The sequence below is a fragment of the Rhinolophus sinicus genome, chromosome 14 (assembly GCF_057876585.1).
Source record: "Rhinolophus sinicus isolate RSI-liver-muscle chromosome 14, RSI-T2T, whole genome shotgun sequence".
In the NCBI taxonomy this organism is placed as follows: domain Eukaryota; kingdom Metazoa; phylum Chordata; class Mammalia; order Chiroptera; family Rhinolophidae; genus Rhinolophus; species Rhinolophus sinicus.
Window position 1 is genome coordinate 171365127 of NC_142514.1, and position 17554 is coordinate 171382680.

A 17554-nucleotide genomic window follows, 5' to 3' on the forward strand; every position below is an offset into this window, starting at 1 on the left:
TGTCTCTAAAATGCTTCTGCAAAACTGATTTTAGAAATAATAAAAGAGAGTGAGAAAAAGAATAGATCAACCCAAGGGGATAAAAGATTGATAGTTGCGGTGTATGAGTGAGGGGCTAGTTCAGGGGTTATTATGCTATTCTTGTTACTCTTATACAGTCTTGACAGTTTTTAGAATGAAATGCTGAACATTTTTTTTAACCACTTATCATTTAGTTGAACTATTTGGGAAGCAATACAATGGCAATCATTAGAAGTGTGGACAAATAATTTTGCAAAATGATTTTAAGCAAAGCATTAATTATATAGGGCAAAAAAGAAAGAAAGAAAAATCCTGACTTTAGGGTGATAATTCACTTCTAGAGAATTAAACATTAATGAACCTTGAATTATTATGCTTATAAAAAATGTACAGTGACACAGGAAAAATTCTCACAACAGTTCATGAAAATGCTAGATAACTGAAATTACATGTATATGTGCATACATATACCCATAAATATATAATATGAAGTATACAAAAATAAACAGAAAAAAATAAGTGTACAAAAATGCTGACAATTATTTTCTTTATAGGTAATTTTTTTCCTGCTTCTTTATACTCTTTACTGTACTCATCAAAATTTCTATAAGTACAGATGAATTTATTTGTAAAAGAAACAATATCTAGTAAAATAAGCAAACAATGTCTAGGGAAATGAAGAATTCTAAGACTAAAGAACAAAATAAATGGACAAACAAAACAAACAGACTCATAGATAACAGAGAACAAACGGATGGTTCCCAGTTGGGCGGGGAGATTGAGGATCTAAGTGTAAAAGGTGAAGGGATTCAGAAACACAGATCGGTAGTTAAAAAATCATCACAGGGATGTCAAGTACAGCATGGGGAAGATACTCAGTAATACTGTAATAACTATGCATGGTGTTGGGTGGGTACTACACTTATCAGGAGAATTACTTCGTAAATTATATATATCTCTAACCATTATGCTGTACAGCTGAAACTAATGTAATATTGAATGTCAATTGTAACTGAAAAAACGAAAAATAAAAAACTGAAACAGAAACAAATAAACATAAAAACAGAGTCTCTTAACTTTATTGACTCTTATTTTTCCCTCTGATGTTAACTGTTTTCAATGACAAAGCTGATAGTATGGCTAAGAAGGTGTGATATGATATCCTAGCAAGATCTTTTGGAAAAAGATCCTGCACACTCCTGATTCTTACTATTTTATTCTTTGCATCTTCCTACCCAAACTCTGAAACATACTATTCATTTTGCCACTTAACCATGTAATGTTTCAACTCATGTTTAGAGAAGCAACATTATGTAGGGAATAAAACATGGGTCTTTGAATCCAATCTGGATTTGAATTCAAAGCCTGAAATTTTCTCCTTGTACGAACCTCAATTTTTCATTTAAAAAGTAATGATAATATTACTTACCTCAAATTCTTCTTGATAATTAATAATGTAAGTCAGGCAAAACGCCTATGATAGTATCTGGTAGATGTTTGGACAATATTCATAATATTTCAATTCTCCCTTACACATATTTTTATATTTTCTCGTGCTCTGAATAAATTATTTTTGAATTATCATGCCAATAACTAGTTAACTTCATAACCAGGTAGGTTGTCTTTGAGAATGGTTAGGGTGATATTCATGCATCTAGGCAACTGGAATGTAGGGTTTGCAGGAATTCAAATTCTTTTCTTAGTATTTGTGAAATATCTTGGGTTTTTCAAATTATTATTATTATTTTCTAATCAAGTCATTTTGAAAAATGGCTAGCACCTCTCTGCTCTCCCTTTTGGAACCCAGACACATTCAAAAGTTAAAATGTAATGGTATTTCAACAAAAGATAGCTTTGTCATTCTAGTGGGCTCAGTCTTCTAGATAACCCCAGTCTTTATGGACAGCAAGAACGTAAGATATCAACTGACATTAGCCAGTTATTTTCCTCCCCTTTGCCCATTTAAGTTGAGCTTCACGTAGAAAACACTGATTTGGGGCCTGGCATAAGTTGGGTTGGTTTTCTAATTCAGTATCCTTATTTGATTCCTTTGATGTATTTATTGTTTGTTTTCACAAGGAACTGCACTCATTATAATTCAGTTTTGTTTTTGTTTTTTTCTTCTTAGTTCTAATTCCAGCTTGGGGTAAACATTCAGTATGAGGGAGCCCCTGGCCGCAGAGATAAGCATTGCAACTTTGAGTCTGAGCTGAGACCTGGGAGCGCTGGGAAGCATATTCCAGACGTACTTGCATAGACTCTTCTCTCTTCACACTGTGCAACTACTACATCTATATTTTATGCATATAGATATATATGGTTTAATAATTCATAGAGCTGGATACACTTGCTACAAGGCAATGCGATGCTCTCATTTGATCTACTTCGGTGGAATCTTTCTGCCAGGGAATTTACTGCAATGATGTGCACAGTAAATATTTAATAGCATTAGAGACATCAGAGTCTATGTTTCTTTGAAGAGTGTTTAATTATGTCAATTTCCTCCGATGAGATGCTAAAGTCAGTATTATTTAAAGTTGGAGCACCGGGGTGGAGGTGGAGAAGTCCATGGGTGAGGCTTTCCTCAAACAAAAAGTCAATGTGTGGGGGTTTTACAGAGCAATCTAGCAGAACCTCAACCTCATTAATTTAGGCCACGCTAATAAAATATTTGTGATACTTCAGCTGTGTTTCAACGAAAGTTTACCAAGCACTATCAAGGAAGAAAGGGTTGGCTAAGCTACGTAGGAGTATAAACAGGGAAAAAGTTAAATCTATTTTTACTGTGTCCTCTCTATTCATGTAATTTGATAGCTATTATTTGCCTACATATTAGATTGAATCATACATTAATCTTGGACAGTTTTTACCTAAAAAAATGGCAATTTCATATAGGTCAACTTATAAGCTTGAATCCTTTCAGTACAAAAACTCTGATGTTAGATGAAACATCATTTCTGTCAATTCTTTCCAGCTGGTGACAAACCATGTTACATTCTTGGTACATTTTTCTATCATTATCACTAAAACATCCTAAGCCAAGACCTTAGCAGATGGAAAAGTTGATAGGATAAGCTAGAAAAGTTCCACTTGGTTTTCCAAATAACTGCACGCATTTGTCCCAATTGTGAGAATTATAAATTGCAACTCTTAGTAAAGTCAGAACATATGGCTTCACCATGAAGAATAAACTAGAACATGGCTCTCTGTGTCTGATCACAGATTTGACTCAAATATCTCATTGCAGTGTTATTTTTACATCCTCCAAAGAGCAGGCTTTGTAAAATTTATATTATTTTCTGGACAAATAAACCATATTAGGCTTTTTAAAGAACTTTCCGTTAGAGAAGTGTGTTCGCACAGAAATCATTCCCACAAAAATGTGGGAATGATTAATCTAGAAAGTAAAATACATAAACGTTATATAAAAAGCACTTTTTATACTACTAAGTACCAAGCAGTTTTATTTTTACTAATAATAATTTGACACAGGACTTTGACAGAGAGTTATACCGTTTCATTTGCAGATAATATGATGTGTACTAACAGGTTCTTGAAATCCAAAAAGTAAAGGGGTAGATATTATCAAATTAACCAGCCCATATCTAAGTGGTTAATTTCTTTATCCCAAGGTGAATTCATTTAAGACAGAAAAGACCATATACATCGTCAGCTCTTTCAGAATGCCTAGTAGACTACCAGATACAAAATTTGTGCTTTACATACAGATCTGTTCTATCAAATTGTATCCTCTGTGTCATATCTCAGGTACTGGTACCTGCTCCATCTGTGCATTGCATATGTCTGACCGACCACAGAGTTGGTGCAGTAATAGACAAGTGACCCACACTGGGTTAATGGGGCTTAATTATGGGATTTTTGTTAGAATTGTTGGCAAAAAGAACCTTCTTCCTTATCTCTTGGTCTAATTCAACTCACCATCACTCACTCTGTCAAAGAATACTTGGAAAGCCCCTATTATGTGCCAGTTTCTATCTAGCACAAAAGGAAAGTCTCCCTGGGAAGAAAAGTGAGAAAAATCAGTGCCTGATAACATTATCTGAATATCAGAATCCAGCTCTCACTGAAGGCTATTTCTGAGTTTATAGCTTATATTTATAGTTTAAGATAGTTTGTATGAGTTGTCAATGGCAACAAAGGAAATATCTGAAAAATGTAAAATGTTTTCCAAACTTAAGTTTCTTGAGTTTACGTATTGTTCAGACAACTTTATTGTACCTTACACCAACCTATAGTTCTGGGGAGATAAAGCTTAGTAATCCTGTCACACGTGCGTCCATGAATTTGACTGACACAAATCCAATGATTGGCACATAGACAGACACACACCACAGACACGCTCTCTCACACTCATATACATTTTACATAAACATGCATACACTTATATAAGGCATGCATATATAAAGTGCAAATTGTTTAGATAATTCTGCCTGCCCTAGAATGAATGTGAGATGGCAGATGTAAATCTGCTATTCCCTCAAATGATTTTAGTATGTGTGGTCCTCTCATACTATAAGTGTTTTATGTTGATGATTTTAGGTTTAAATAAGTATTTTTCATATAATACACTTCATTTTGGGGAGAATTATGACATTAAAGCTATGCTTTGAGTCATTGAAACATTGTTTATCATAGTGAAATAATTGGAGACACATAAATGGCCACTATTTTTGTAAATTACAGTACCCCTATAGTGCAGAATATTATATAGCCTTTAAAAAAGAGAAATATATCAGGGGTACCAAAAAATACACACGACTTGTATTCATCTTTTGTTATCGTTATATATTGAGTATTACAATTTTAATACAGTTTTTTCCTTTCTTAAAATGTGTATTCATTTTTTTGGCACCTCCTGTATTGAAATAAATTGGTGAATGATGAATGAAAATATAGTTTACAAAATATATACTTTATAAAATGTCATTTAAAAATATAGGATAGATCTATATTCGTACTCATAGTATTCACATATAAATTCACCACTACACACACACACACACACACACACACACACACACACACACACACACGTAAAGGTCCAAGAGGTACTGTAATAATATGTTAATTGTAATTATTCCTGAGAGCTCAATTGTTTGGGAAAAAAATTGAAAGCTGTTGGAATCTGCTGTAATACTCCCTTAATATAAGGTTTAGTTGCAAGAAGAGCCAAGAGACCTGACTCCATAATTAAAAATCCACTAACCATCAATTAATAGTGATCAGAAGGAAATGGCTTCTCATTTCATATTGTATCATTTTCTCTTATGTTTCATTACATCTCTGGGTTTCATTACATCAACAGTAATCAAAATCCATGCCATGGCAGGCTGTCTCTAAAATGTGGGCAGTACAAAGTGGAACAGGACATTGGATTAATTAAGCTCAAGGTTCGCCCCTTTTCTCTCAGTGCTTATATACATCTCTTGTGTTTCTCCTGGCCTTAAGTCTTTATCATGGTCCCAGTTCAATTCAGGCCCTTCCTAACTCTGTCCAATCCTTGGCCCTTTGCTGTGATCTTTGCAGGTCCTTTGCTGCAATTATATTGGGCCCTGTGTTGATCTCTGTGGCTATCCTAATGGTTAGGCCAACCTTTCATCCTATGAAATGCACGTAGTCCATGATTCCTACCTTTGTGACTGCGAATGCAAGTCTATGCAACAAATACTTTGTTTCAGGAAGAATTTACTAGCACTAAGAGATTAACATGAGAGCAACAATTTATTTCCCCCATACACAATATTCGAAGTACTTCCAAGAAATCTAAAAATCGGCTTCTTCATTTAAAAGATAAACAGCTCAACTACCATCTATACTTAAAAGCACCCATAAATCTGCTCACCATCTGGTCCCTCTTCAGTAAAAGACCTAATTATTCAACAGCTACCTGAGCATCTCTGTTTAAAAAGGTGTCCCACACACATCTCTAACTTAAATACTAACCTGAATTCATGCTGCCTCTTATTCCAAATCAGCCCAAGCCTTTCTTTTAAGTATCTCGATCAGTATGTAACATTTATTCTGTCTCCAAACCTAAAATCTGGGAGGTAGAGTCTCTCTAAACATCCTTTTCCCCCCACATCTCACATTATGTTAAGTCCTATCAATCCATCCCTACAAATAATATTTCAAATCAGTCTCCCATTCTTCATTTTCACTTTACTCACTGTAGTTCAGAAATGAATCGTCTTTGTCCATTTTCACTCCCCTCCATATTGTCACCAAGCAATCTTCCTAAAATATAAACCAGGCTCTATTCTCACCATCTTAAAATCATCCAGTTGCTTGACAATTCCAAAATAAGTAATCTACGTATTTTACACTGTGTACAGCATAAGTCAAAAACAAAAAAGAGCAAGCACTTTCAGAATATGTCTATTATTCATAAATGGTACATCTCTGTATTACACATAAAATGCAATTGGAAATCACACACAAACATACACACAGATAAATAAATAAGATAAAAATAAATGTAAATTAATATTCTGTATTTTCCTCCATTATCCCAGTGGATTGCTTTGAGTATCCATGAGGATGGCTCATTCCACTTTGGAGTCCATTGTTTTAGTGGATAAAATGCAAATTCTTTTCTATGATTCATTTGTTCCTTTGGGTCATTTTGTACCCTGTTCTTCATTCTACTCTGTGCCCTATCATTTCATATTGGATCATTTTCTCCTATGTGTAATTCTTTCAGGTTTCATCACATCAATAGTAATCAAAATCCTTGTCATAGGAGGCTATCTCTAAAATGTGGGCAGAACAAAGAGGAACATAGTGACTTGTTATTTATAGTTTACGTGTGATAGGATATGTGCAGAGTAAAGACTAAGTTTAAAGTTAGTGCTAGACTGAGCCTCTTGAGGGCAGAATATAGTACTTTAAAAAAATTATTTCCCCTTTTGGCAATCTGAGCACTTAGCACATTACTTACCATATATTCACTAAATAAGTTAATGAATTAATGTAATTAAATATATAAGCAAATATGTAAACAACCATATTTTGCTGTGCATAATGCATACTTTTTTGCCCAAATTTGTGAGGGAAAAATAAGGATGCACATTATACATGGGTAGTACTAATTCTGTATCTATATAAATGTTTTTAATTCTTTTATTCATGCTTATGCATTAAAAATGTAACTAGAAATCAATAATGATAGCCGTATGCAAAATAATATCCTGGAATATGATACTTGGTTTTGTTGAACTTAGGACGAACTTGCAACAACGAAGAGTTCTTGGCCTTCTATGATGCATAAACACGTAAATTTGTTACCAGTACATACAATTTCTTGTACCTTGTATCTGTTCTTGTGTTTTGTATTATAATTATTTGTTATAAAATTTCCTCCACCATAATGTTAAAAAATAAATGCTAAAATTCCTTTATAATACAAAAAGCAAGTATGTTTTCCAATTCCAGATTAAAAGGGACTTGATAACTAAATAGACAGGTTTATTAAATGTAAACAAATAGAAATTTGAATTAAAAATTAAAATGAAAGATTTTTTTTCCCCTGAAAGTTTGGGCCAAAAACGTGGGTGTGCATCATACACGGCAAAATACGGTAATTTAGATTGAGTTCTTTACATGTAAAATGTATTTGAATTGTCTCTGTTCTGAAATTCAGTTTTATTTTACTTCGAGTACAATGTACTCTATAATAATGACATTGTTTTAAAAATTGGGGATGGGAAAATTCTGCTTAAAAGTATAAACAATCACCTAGTGTTTTAGAGACAATCACTATCAAGATAAAAAGTCCTAATTATAAAATGAAACCTGTCTATTTAGTTGTCAAGTGCTGTTTAATCTGGAATTGGAAATATTTTGAATACAGGCAATTCATCCAACTGTGTGTACTTAGAAAAATAATAAAACTAAATTTCTTTGTAATTCTTCTATGGTCTGGATTCTGGTTATCCCCAAAGTATTGCGTTTTCACTTGTTTATGCTCTTAAGTTTCTGCAAAATAGATACTGACAGGAATTATCATATTTTGAGAAAGATTATTGCTATGCTTTCAACTGTCTACCTCTCTTGAGTTAGAGAGATTGAAGGAACTGAAAGCACATTTTCATGGTTTACTTCAGTCACATTTCCTTCATCTTGAAGCCTACTGTTTAACTGTCTTTGTGGAATCTTATTTAAGAATCTTCAACCCCATTTCAGCGCTGACCCCCTTGGAAGCACACAGGAGGCTATGTTTGCAAATTGACACTCGCTGCACAATTTCAGAAAATAGCCTCCTGAGGCGAGTTACAAATAGTTCTCAAGATGGAGGTACAATCTTAGTATCACGCATTTATCATTCTGTATTTTTAAAAATTGGCTTAGAAAGTAAAAGAAAGTGTTCATTAAGCATCAAAAAGTGGTAAACTCGGAAAAAGACAACCCACTAACATAAAACTTAATTAATTGCTTTAATTTTGTGAAAGTAAGAAAAAATTGAGCCCAGATATGAATTAGTGATACAAATGTTCCTCTTCCTCAAAGCAGATGCCACTGCCCTTTAGGCCAGGTTTCTAGAATGAAAATTCATTATCCTTAGGGTTAAACTTAGAACCCGAGGAGACTTAGTCATTTAAAACTTTATTGCCAGTTTCCACTTGCTAAGTTTCTGAGTGTGCCAGGCAGACTCTCTTGTGAGTTAGTTAACACTCAAAGACTTCCTGCATGAATGCAAACCACCAATAATAATAGCAATTAACACATGCAGGGGGGCTTTTCCCTTTTAAATGGCTTCACAAACATTCTCTGATCCTGTCTGCTAAGAGTATGCTTTATTTCCCTAAAGTTTATAGTAAGGTTTGGCATTTGTTTGAAGATCACTTTTGTCATTGGATCGAGAGTGGATTAGACAGTCAGCATATGAAAAAGACAATAAAGACGAAAAGGGGATTTTGGGTTCCAAACAGAGAAAAGAAGTAAATCACATCCAATGGGTTTGTGTGTTACTGAGAAACTACTATATGTGAGGCATTGATCCAGACAGAGATGAATGTGATCAGGACCAAGACAGAAGGCTTTACTGAATTGCAATCTGTATATCTGTGGTTAAATCATGGAAGTAAAGGGTATTATGAAAATTTATAGGTCGGAATGCAGTATCCATACGCAGGTATTGTCAATGTAAGAATGTCAAGCCTGTAGAGAATTTTTATAAAAGTGTATTTGAATCAAACAGAGGGTACGCCTGAAAGCAAGATCTCAACAAACTGAGAAAAATGCTTCAGAGAATAGCAGTATGCAGTTTCTTTTATGCATTTGAGATTAAGGAGAAAACATAAGGAAGATTCCATGAAGGTGGGAGAAAGCACAGTGGGGATTGGATTACAGGATAGTTACCAAGATTATGTGCTCTCTTGAGGGTGGTTACAATTATTTCAAAGGTGTGTTAACCTAGATGCACAGGCTTGCTTAAGGCAAAGATAAACCTTTTAGTAAAGAAGTTATAAGTCTGGGGCGTGACTACCCACCATGACCTGCCCAGTTAGGAATTGATCAAATCTCCCTGTAAGTTCACTTTCCATAAAACCCCTTTCTTCACCCATAACATGAAAAGGTATAATGGGGAAGGTGGCACTTGACAAAGGTTCTGAGAGATGTGTAAAGAGAATTAGGAGCTTAGAAGGCAGAATTCTTGACAGAAAGGCAGACCAGAGCCCAGGTGTGCCCTGGAAAGGAGTACGTAGAGCTGTCTGGCTGGAGCTGTAAAAGTGAAGTGCTTGGGGTGTGAAGTGGGGGTGTGACTGGCAACGGTGTGCCTGAGGAAGTTAGCAGACTCACGGGAGGAGGTTGGAACAATCCAGCATGTGGTGAGAGCCCTTGAAAGTGTTCCAGCAGGGGACTGACACGATGAGATTTCTGCACTGCTGACAGCGTTCTGCTAAAAGCAGGATTTTACAGCTGTGTTGAGAAACGTTGAGGCTTCATGTTAATGTAAAATGTATCCTTCCTAAGGGTTGTAAAAAAATTCTGACTGAGGTGCGATACACATGTATCCCATTCTGCCCCAGAGCCATGAAGAAGGCCTATTAAAGGGTTTCATTCAAGACCTTCTGTGGATAATGAGGGGATGGTGTGGCTTCCTCTACCTGGAAGCTCTTTCAGTGACTGATGTGGAGGCATCTAATTTAAACTTACTTGGATCTCTCTGGCCTAAGGGAGTTGCTGAAATATTTTAAGTGACAAGGTAGGGATTAACTATTAAAGAGTGATAGAAAACTCCGTCAGGTGCCTTGCCTGAGAGGCAGCCAGGGCTTCAAGCTGGTGGCTGGTGAAGGGAGAAGCATCAGTGATGGCTGTCAGAGTCCATTCCTTACGGCTGCTTCTCCTCCCCATGGCCTGAGCGGGAAGCGCACAGACGACCCTGCCTAGAGACTCTCACAGTGACTGCAGCAGGCAATGGACTGCTGCCCTGTGCTGTGACAAATCTGATCTCATGTAACCTTCTCAATGCCCTCTTAGGATGCTGGCACCAGACAACTGGAAGGGAAATTGCGAAGCCTCAGCGACTTATGCTTCACTCTGAGATTAGTATATACCCAAGCACAGCTGTTGGGACGTTTCTGAACTGCCCCATTCCTTAGCTTCCTGAATCTCACAGGCTTTGGCTGATTCAAATCTCCTCTTTAAGCAGATCCTCATTTCTGTGTTTACTCGCATCTTGGCTTTTCTGGACAAGAGCTCCACAACTATCCTAATTCTGATACTTTTTAATTAGGCTTCTTTTTTCAATAAGGGAACCCAGCTTCCCAGATCATATCCTGCCCCTAGTAGAGAGATTTTTCGTTCAGTGAGTCAGGTGTGGGTCCAGCTTTGCATCATTCTGATGCAGCCATTCACAGAACCACTTCCTAGACAGTAAACTCCATACAGGGAGGGATCAGGTCTGTTTTGTTTACTACTCTATCCCATTGCCTAATACAGGGCTTCTTACAAAAAAGGAGCTCGACATATGTTTGCTGAGAGAATGAATGAATGAATGAATGAATGAATGGGAGAATGACTATTTGAATGAACACATTGGCTGCAGAGTTCTCTGTCCCCCACTTCCCCACATACACCCTGATCTTATATATTAGAGATCCTGGCCTGAGACTAATGTAACCTTTACACATGTCTGTGTGTATCTCGTAAAATGAATGGATGGACATTTGGAATTTGGTTGGCTTAGGACACTTTTGTCAATGTGAGAAGAGAGTGACTGTCAATTCACACCTAGAAAAGAGAAACGGGGAAGGGCCAAGCCTGATGATACCCAGCCCGTGGGCAGAGAGGCCTCAGAGAGCAGGGGGAGGTGCTGTTTACCCATAAGCAAGCAGGGAGGAAGGGGCAACACATCTTGTTTTTCTGCAGAAGTTAGCATGGCGTCACCAGAGGAAGACCACAGAGAATGTAGGGCTGTTTCCACATCACACAATAAGGAAATATATAGTAGAAGTTAGTAACCTTGAAATGTACATCAGTGAGGTAAAAGATGACAGAAATAGCAGTGGCAGCAATGAGACATTCAATAGTCAAGGAAAGTTGTGAAACGATACCCGAGAAGAATAAAATCATGTAAAATAACCCCCGGGAATCTTTAAGCCACTTCATTGTGGATTTTGTGGTGAGGCCGAGTTTATCAAACAGGGGCCACACCAGTGTAATGTGATTTATGTGTGTTAGTATAAGACATGACTAGCATTCGCGGCTGACGTGGACTGAGGATATTTGGGCTACGTGTATAGTCACTGGGGGGGGGGCACAACTATTTCCCCCGTCTCTTTAGACTTCTCCAGCCAGGATCATGTCGATCTCCACCCAGTTGGTCACGAGCTCCGTTTAGGTATGGATGTGCAAAACTTCCTGAGCAGGTTACATATACTTACCAACATCTTCAGCTGTGTTCCCTAACTTCTCAAGATGTAGGGAGGCGTGGCAGTTCTATGCCACGGTCCCCCAAACCATCTTTGGGGATGATGAACTGAAAAATCCGCCAATGAATCTGCTGATTTGTTTCTGCGCTAGAGACAGTCCTGTGTAAACCACCATGTTCTGTACTGTGACGTTCTGCAGCATAAGTCCACGGTTAGTTCTCTACTCGGTCTCATGCTGCAGTCTGTGTGGTTACTTGTCTGTCTCCATTGAGGATTTCGAGCACTAACATGGACAGTGGGAGCAGTAGTACCTAGTAGTACTACTTAGTGTTACTAGCAGTCATTTTTAGTAAGACCTTATTTGATCTCCTCTTTACCTGTTTTAGGGAAAGGTGCACACAACACCTGAAGCTGGAAGGATGAGATCGACGGCAGTTTATTAGTCATATAGACTCACAGCCCAGGAGAGGAGGACGCTACGTGCCATGCGGGGCTACCTACAGGGAGTTGCCCTTGGGGACAGAGTGAACAAGCAGGGTGCATGGGAACCCCTGGTTCCTGCAAGGGGATGTCATTGGCTTATTTGAAAAATTCTTCAGAGTGGCAAAAAACTGAAGCCTGCTACTCAGGGACAAGCAGAACTATGCTTGGTCCCCATGGTGAGGACAGCTGCTTGGCGAGGGGACCCTTCTGTGGGAGCAGAGTTGGGGGTGGGGGCTTGTAGTGAGGCCCTCCTGGGTTCAGATGTCAAGGCAGCTATAATACTGAATCTTTATTTCCAGCCTTAAACTATACAGTCAGCACTAACTGAATACTTACCATGTGCTAAAAGCTGGCGCAAGTGCTTGAGATGGATTTCTTATTTTATCTCTACATTTTCTATCTCCAATAACGCTATACCTGTAGGAAAGTACTATGAGTTTCTTTCTCTCTCTCTCTCTCTCTCTCTCTCTCTCTCTCTCTCTCTCTCTCTCTCTCTTTCTCTCCCCCCCTTCTTTCTTTCTTAACACATGTGGAAGTGGTGCTTCGGTTCCCATAGTAAGGGGGAGGGCTGGAATTTAAAGCTCTTCTTAATACTGGGTGTACGGCCTTCCATTAATGTCACTGATGGAACCAAGTTGGTTTGGGCTTTTAAATACAAATTTAATTGTAGAATCCTTGAATTTTAGAACTGTGATGGGTCTTAGAGATCTCAGTGTACCCTGGGAAAATTAATGACATAGTTCTTTTGAAGTGGAACATATTAAGATAAAGTAATTGTGGATCCTAATTGAGCTAATGCTAATTATACACAAACACTTTTCTAAGGATCCCGGGAACTTATTGTTATTTAAATTGAATAGTCTGATATTGCCACTATGAAAATGATATGATCTATTAGGAAGATGTCCTACACTGAAGAGGCTTCTAATAATACACTTTAAGTCTTAGATAACTCAAGCTACGCTGACCTCACTGCTCTGCAGAGATGAAAGCAGTCACACAAAGAGGAAGAGAGCATAATTAGTTGCCTCTTGTTCCCACTTACTTAGTCATATGTAAAAACACCCCTCCCAGACAGTCACGCTGTCACTCAGTGGACTCGCAAACGTTCTCATGAACACACGTGCGTTTTCATCATAGTTTGCTGAACGCTCCTCCCCGCTATTCAGATGTACAGGGATCACTGTGGGCGTAAAGGGTACCGGACTTTCTGACGCCTAAGACCCATTCTACTTTAAGACAGTGGTGTATCATTTCTGGAAAGAATGCACATTTTTGATTAAATGAAACCTGCATTTGAATTCTAAATGTGTGACTTCCTTCATAATTCTCCATTGACGTAGTTGTTAGAATCAAATGATATAATACAGGCAATTTCTTAGCATACTGTCTGGCCCATAGTAAGAGTTAAAAAAAGGTAGCTGTTACTAAATGAAACCAGAGTGTTTATTAGTTGCTTCTTAGAGTTTATTAGTGTGTAGGGCACTAGAAGCAGAAATGGTCCATTGGGTATGGCTTGGTGAAACACAGCGATTAAAATTTGATTTTTATCTAACAGAAACTAGCTATTTCAAGTTTACCCTTCCCTATAGAAGCATACAAGGTGGAACATAAAACCACACTGGTTGTGTGTTGTGTCAGAGCCTTCCAGAGCTCACCACAAGGAGCATCCCTAATAATCTGGGGCCCTGCGCAGAAGTACCTGAGGAGGTCCACACACAACACCACTCAGTGTTATAAACCAAGCTCATAACCTCTAAATAAAATATATTCTAGCTTCCAACATTATCAAATACATCCATACAAAACGAAACACCATGCTTAAATTTAGAATTATTGGACTCCTCAGACTCCTGTGCTAAAAAATGGCAGCATGGGAATAGTTGGGCCCAGGCCACCATTCCTCCATCATGGCCACCCCTTTGTGGCCCACTGAGCTCCATCCTGTACCACGAGGGGCATCATGCAGACCCTGTGCTCATGCAACTTTGGTCCAAATCCCTCACAAACACCCAGCCTCTGGCTATCCCTGAGACCTAAGGATACGTCCATAAGAGGCACCACCAACCTTTGGGAAGGTAAACCCAGGAGAGCACCAATTTGCCCCTAAGAATAATTACAAGGACTTTATTTTTTTTCCCCAGAATATGCCAGCCTTGGACTTTGGCCCTGTGGTCTCATTTCCTGTAGGGACTAGTACAGATGGAGGAAAACCTCAGAGCATCCATCTAAAAGGCTAAAGGGCCAGGCTCAGAGCAGGGGCCTCTCTTGCCTAGAGTCCGGGAGCAGTACCAGTCTTTTATCTTCCTGGGTGCATGCGTACATCCCATATCGTAGCCCCTTAGGGCATGGGTGCAGCAATACAAGGAATGTGGGAGGAGGTATAACATGCCATTTCTAGGCCTGGTTTTTAAAACTTCTCAGGAAAATTTCCCACTCTCTCTATTCATTCAACAGCTGGCCAGGTGCAGAGGAACTAGGAGAACTTTCTAGGGTCTTGGGAATGAGACAGTCCTTAGCTAGAAAGAGCCTGAGTCCCTAGATACAGACATGAAACAGAACTCATCCTCATCACAAATTAAGGGTTTTTGTATTCAACCACTGAGTGTGTGTATGTGTGTGTGCACTTGCGCACACACATGCATATGAGTGTGTGTACATGTGTGTTAGCAGTTAGTGTACCCTGCCCAATACATCCACTATCTTTGAGATTTATTCTGGATGCATTTCTTGCTTAAATGCTCCTATCTGCTTCAAATTCTGTATCTGTTCAACAAATACACAAAAGGACTTTTAGCATACGTGAATGAATGAGTGAACAAGTGAATGAATGAATGAATGAATGAATGAACATGGGAATGTGGGATGAACTAATTAACAATGGAATAAGTATCCAGATGCTTCCCCTGATAGGCTTAATGATGGATTCAAACACATATTGCTCAAAATTAAAAAAACAAAAACAAAAAACCAAAAAACTGAACTATTTAGACATGTCTAAAATATTTCTTCGTATTTTTTTCCCTATTTTCAGATTAATAGTTGACAATCACAACACAAGGAGTAATATGGACACTTAGTGTTTTGTCTCTACCTCCTTTCTTGTCCAACCTCTACTTTTCAGGTGAGTGTACTGATTATTTATTTCCCACCCTTCCCTTTCTTATCCACATGACTGAAAACGGAGCAGCCCGAATTTTCCAGCTTGACTCTGACTCCAGGATACAATTTATAGACAACAGACACTTGAGACTGGATGACTCAAAAGTCTTCCCTTGAAATCTAGCATTGAGGGAATATGAGAGCCTCAGGCCAGCAGAGTGTTGAAGTGACACTTAGCCAAATTTGATGGTATCATATTCCACCAGGTGCCCTGGGAAATCAGGCAAGAGAGAAAAAAATAAAAATAAAACAATAACAGATGTGCAAAGAGAAGAGATGAAAGATAAGAAGAGGACTTCTTCAGTTCCCTATTATTTTATAGTCTTTGGCCTCAGTCTACTCCTAAAGTCCATTTTCATTCCTCTCCTTTAGGGTCCATAAAAAAACTTGCACTTTTATAGAACAGATGCCTTTAGAATAACCTGAATGCATACAGTTTGTGTTGCCAGCAACCACAATAGACCTAAAGACAGAGGCAAAGGTATGAAGGGGCAATACCCCAAATTTCTTATTCCGGACATTTTCTATTCCCATCTTGACCACAAACCTTCAGGTCACCTTGAAATTATTCAAAGAACTCAGAGACTTTTGTCAAAGACAAGAAAGGCAGAACACTCCCTCTTTGAAGTTATCCTGCCTTTACCATTAGAAAGAAAAAAAAAAAAGATCTCCTAAAGATTTTTTTTTTTTCAACAAAGCAACACAATAAAAGAGTAAGTGTCTTTGTAGTGAAAAATAATACAGAAAGATAATTAAATCTCAGGGGCACTTTTTGGGCTAATGCAGTTTTTCTCAGAAAGAAAAACAAGCATCAAGGCTGCCCCCGAAGACACTTTCCGACCCATCACATTGCCACTAACATGAAGTTGAGAAATGAAAATTCTGTGCTTGATTTGTTCTTTCTTTTCCAGAAAAAGAGGCATAATAGTCACTGGGGAGGGAGAGTAGAAGAAAAACACTTCTACTGTTATTTTCAAGGGGTTGAAATGCTTGTTCTCACCACGGAAGGTGTTCATCTTTACAAAGATGGTTGCTAGGGAGCTAGCCAATTTGAGTGAATATTTTGGAATGTTTATAAAACTATAGAGGCATCATTGACAATGCATTTATTGGCAGAATTGAGCCAGTTAGTCGGTGCTGCTAAAGCAAATGCACGTGGTCGATTTCACAGAGGGGCAAACATATGATATATGCTGCTGGAGTTTTTCTTACACTACAGATACTTAAGTCTCAGATACAGGCGATGACGGACGCTTTCCTCTTTCAGGACATTTTGAGTGTTCAAGTGTGGAGTTCTAAGAACACATATGAGAGCATTTTTAGGCAATTTTGCTACATTCCCTACATTTTCTTGGATGAAACAAATGACAGGATCGGCTCTCCTTGAGGCTGGAGATTGGTTTCTGTAGTAAGAAAAGGACTAGTGATGTGTCCCCATTTCATTCATTGCAACTGTGCGATTCAACCACAATTCTCATTCGTATGTTCTTCCTCTCACATATTCCGGTCTATCATTTGAAAGACAATAATGATCACCATCTATGTTTAGAGGGATAATACTAATAAAAAAAAGTAACAGAGAAAAACCATTTTTTGCAGACAATCGACAAATAAGCAAAACAAAACGACCAAAAACTTCCCATAATATGCAAATATATGGTTCGTTGATTTCCCCTGATTGTCATTTTTGTTTGACTCTCTTCTTACTACATATTATCCACATCCTGCTTCCCTTATAATCAGAAAAAACAATGTGTTCTTATGAAATGTGTGATTAGTGAGTGTCACTAAGCTCTTGAGTAGCCAGACTCTGAGGAATTTAGAGTGGAGGAGGCTCTTTAGAGAGTGACATTGGGATTATCTGAAGAAGAGAAGGGATGAAAGCAGGATTGGACAGAGGGAAAACGGGCTGTCCTGAAATCTCAATGAAGACAGCAGGGAACACTGTGGGAGCTCTAAAGCGCAGAGGACCTTTCAGAATTTTTGCGAGTGGA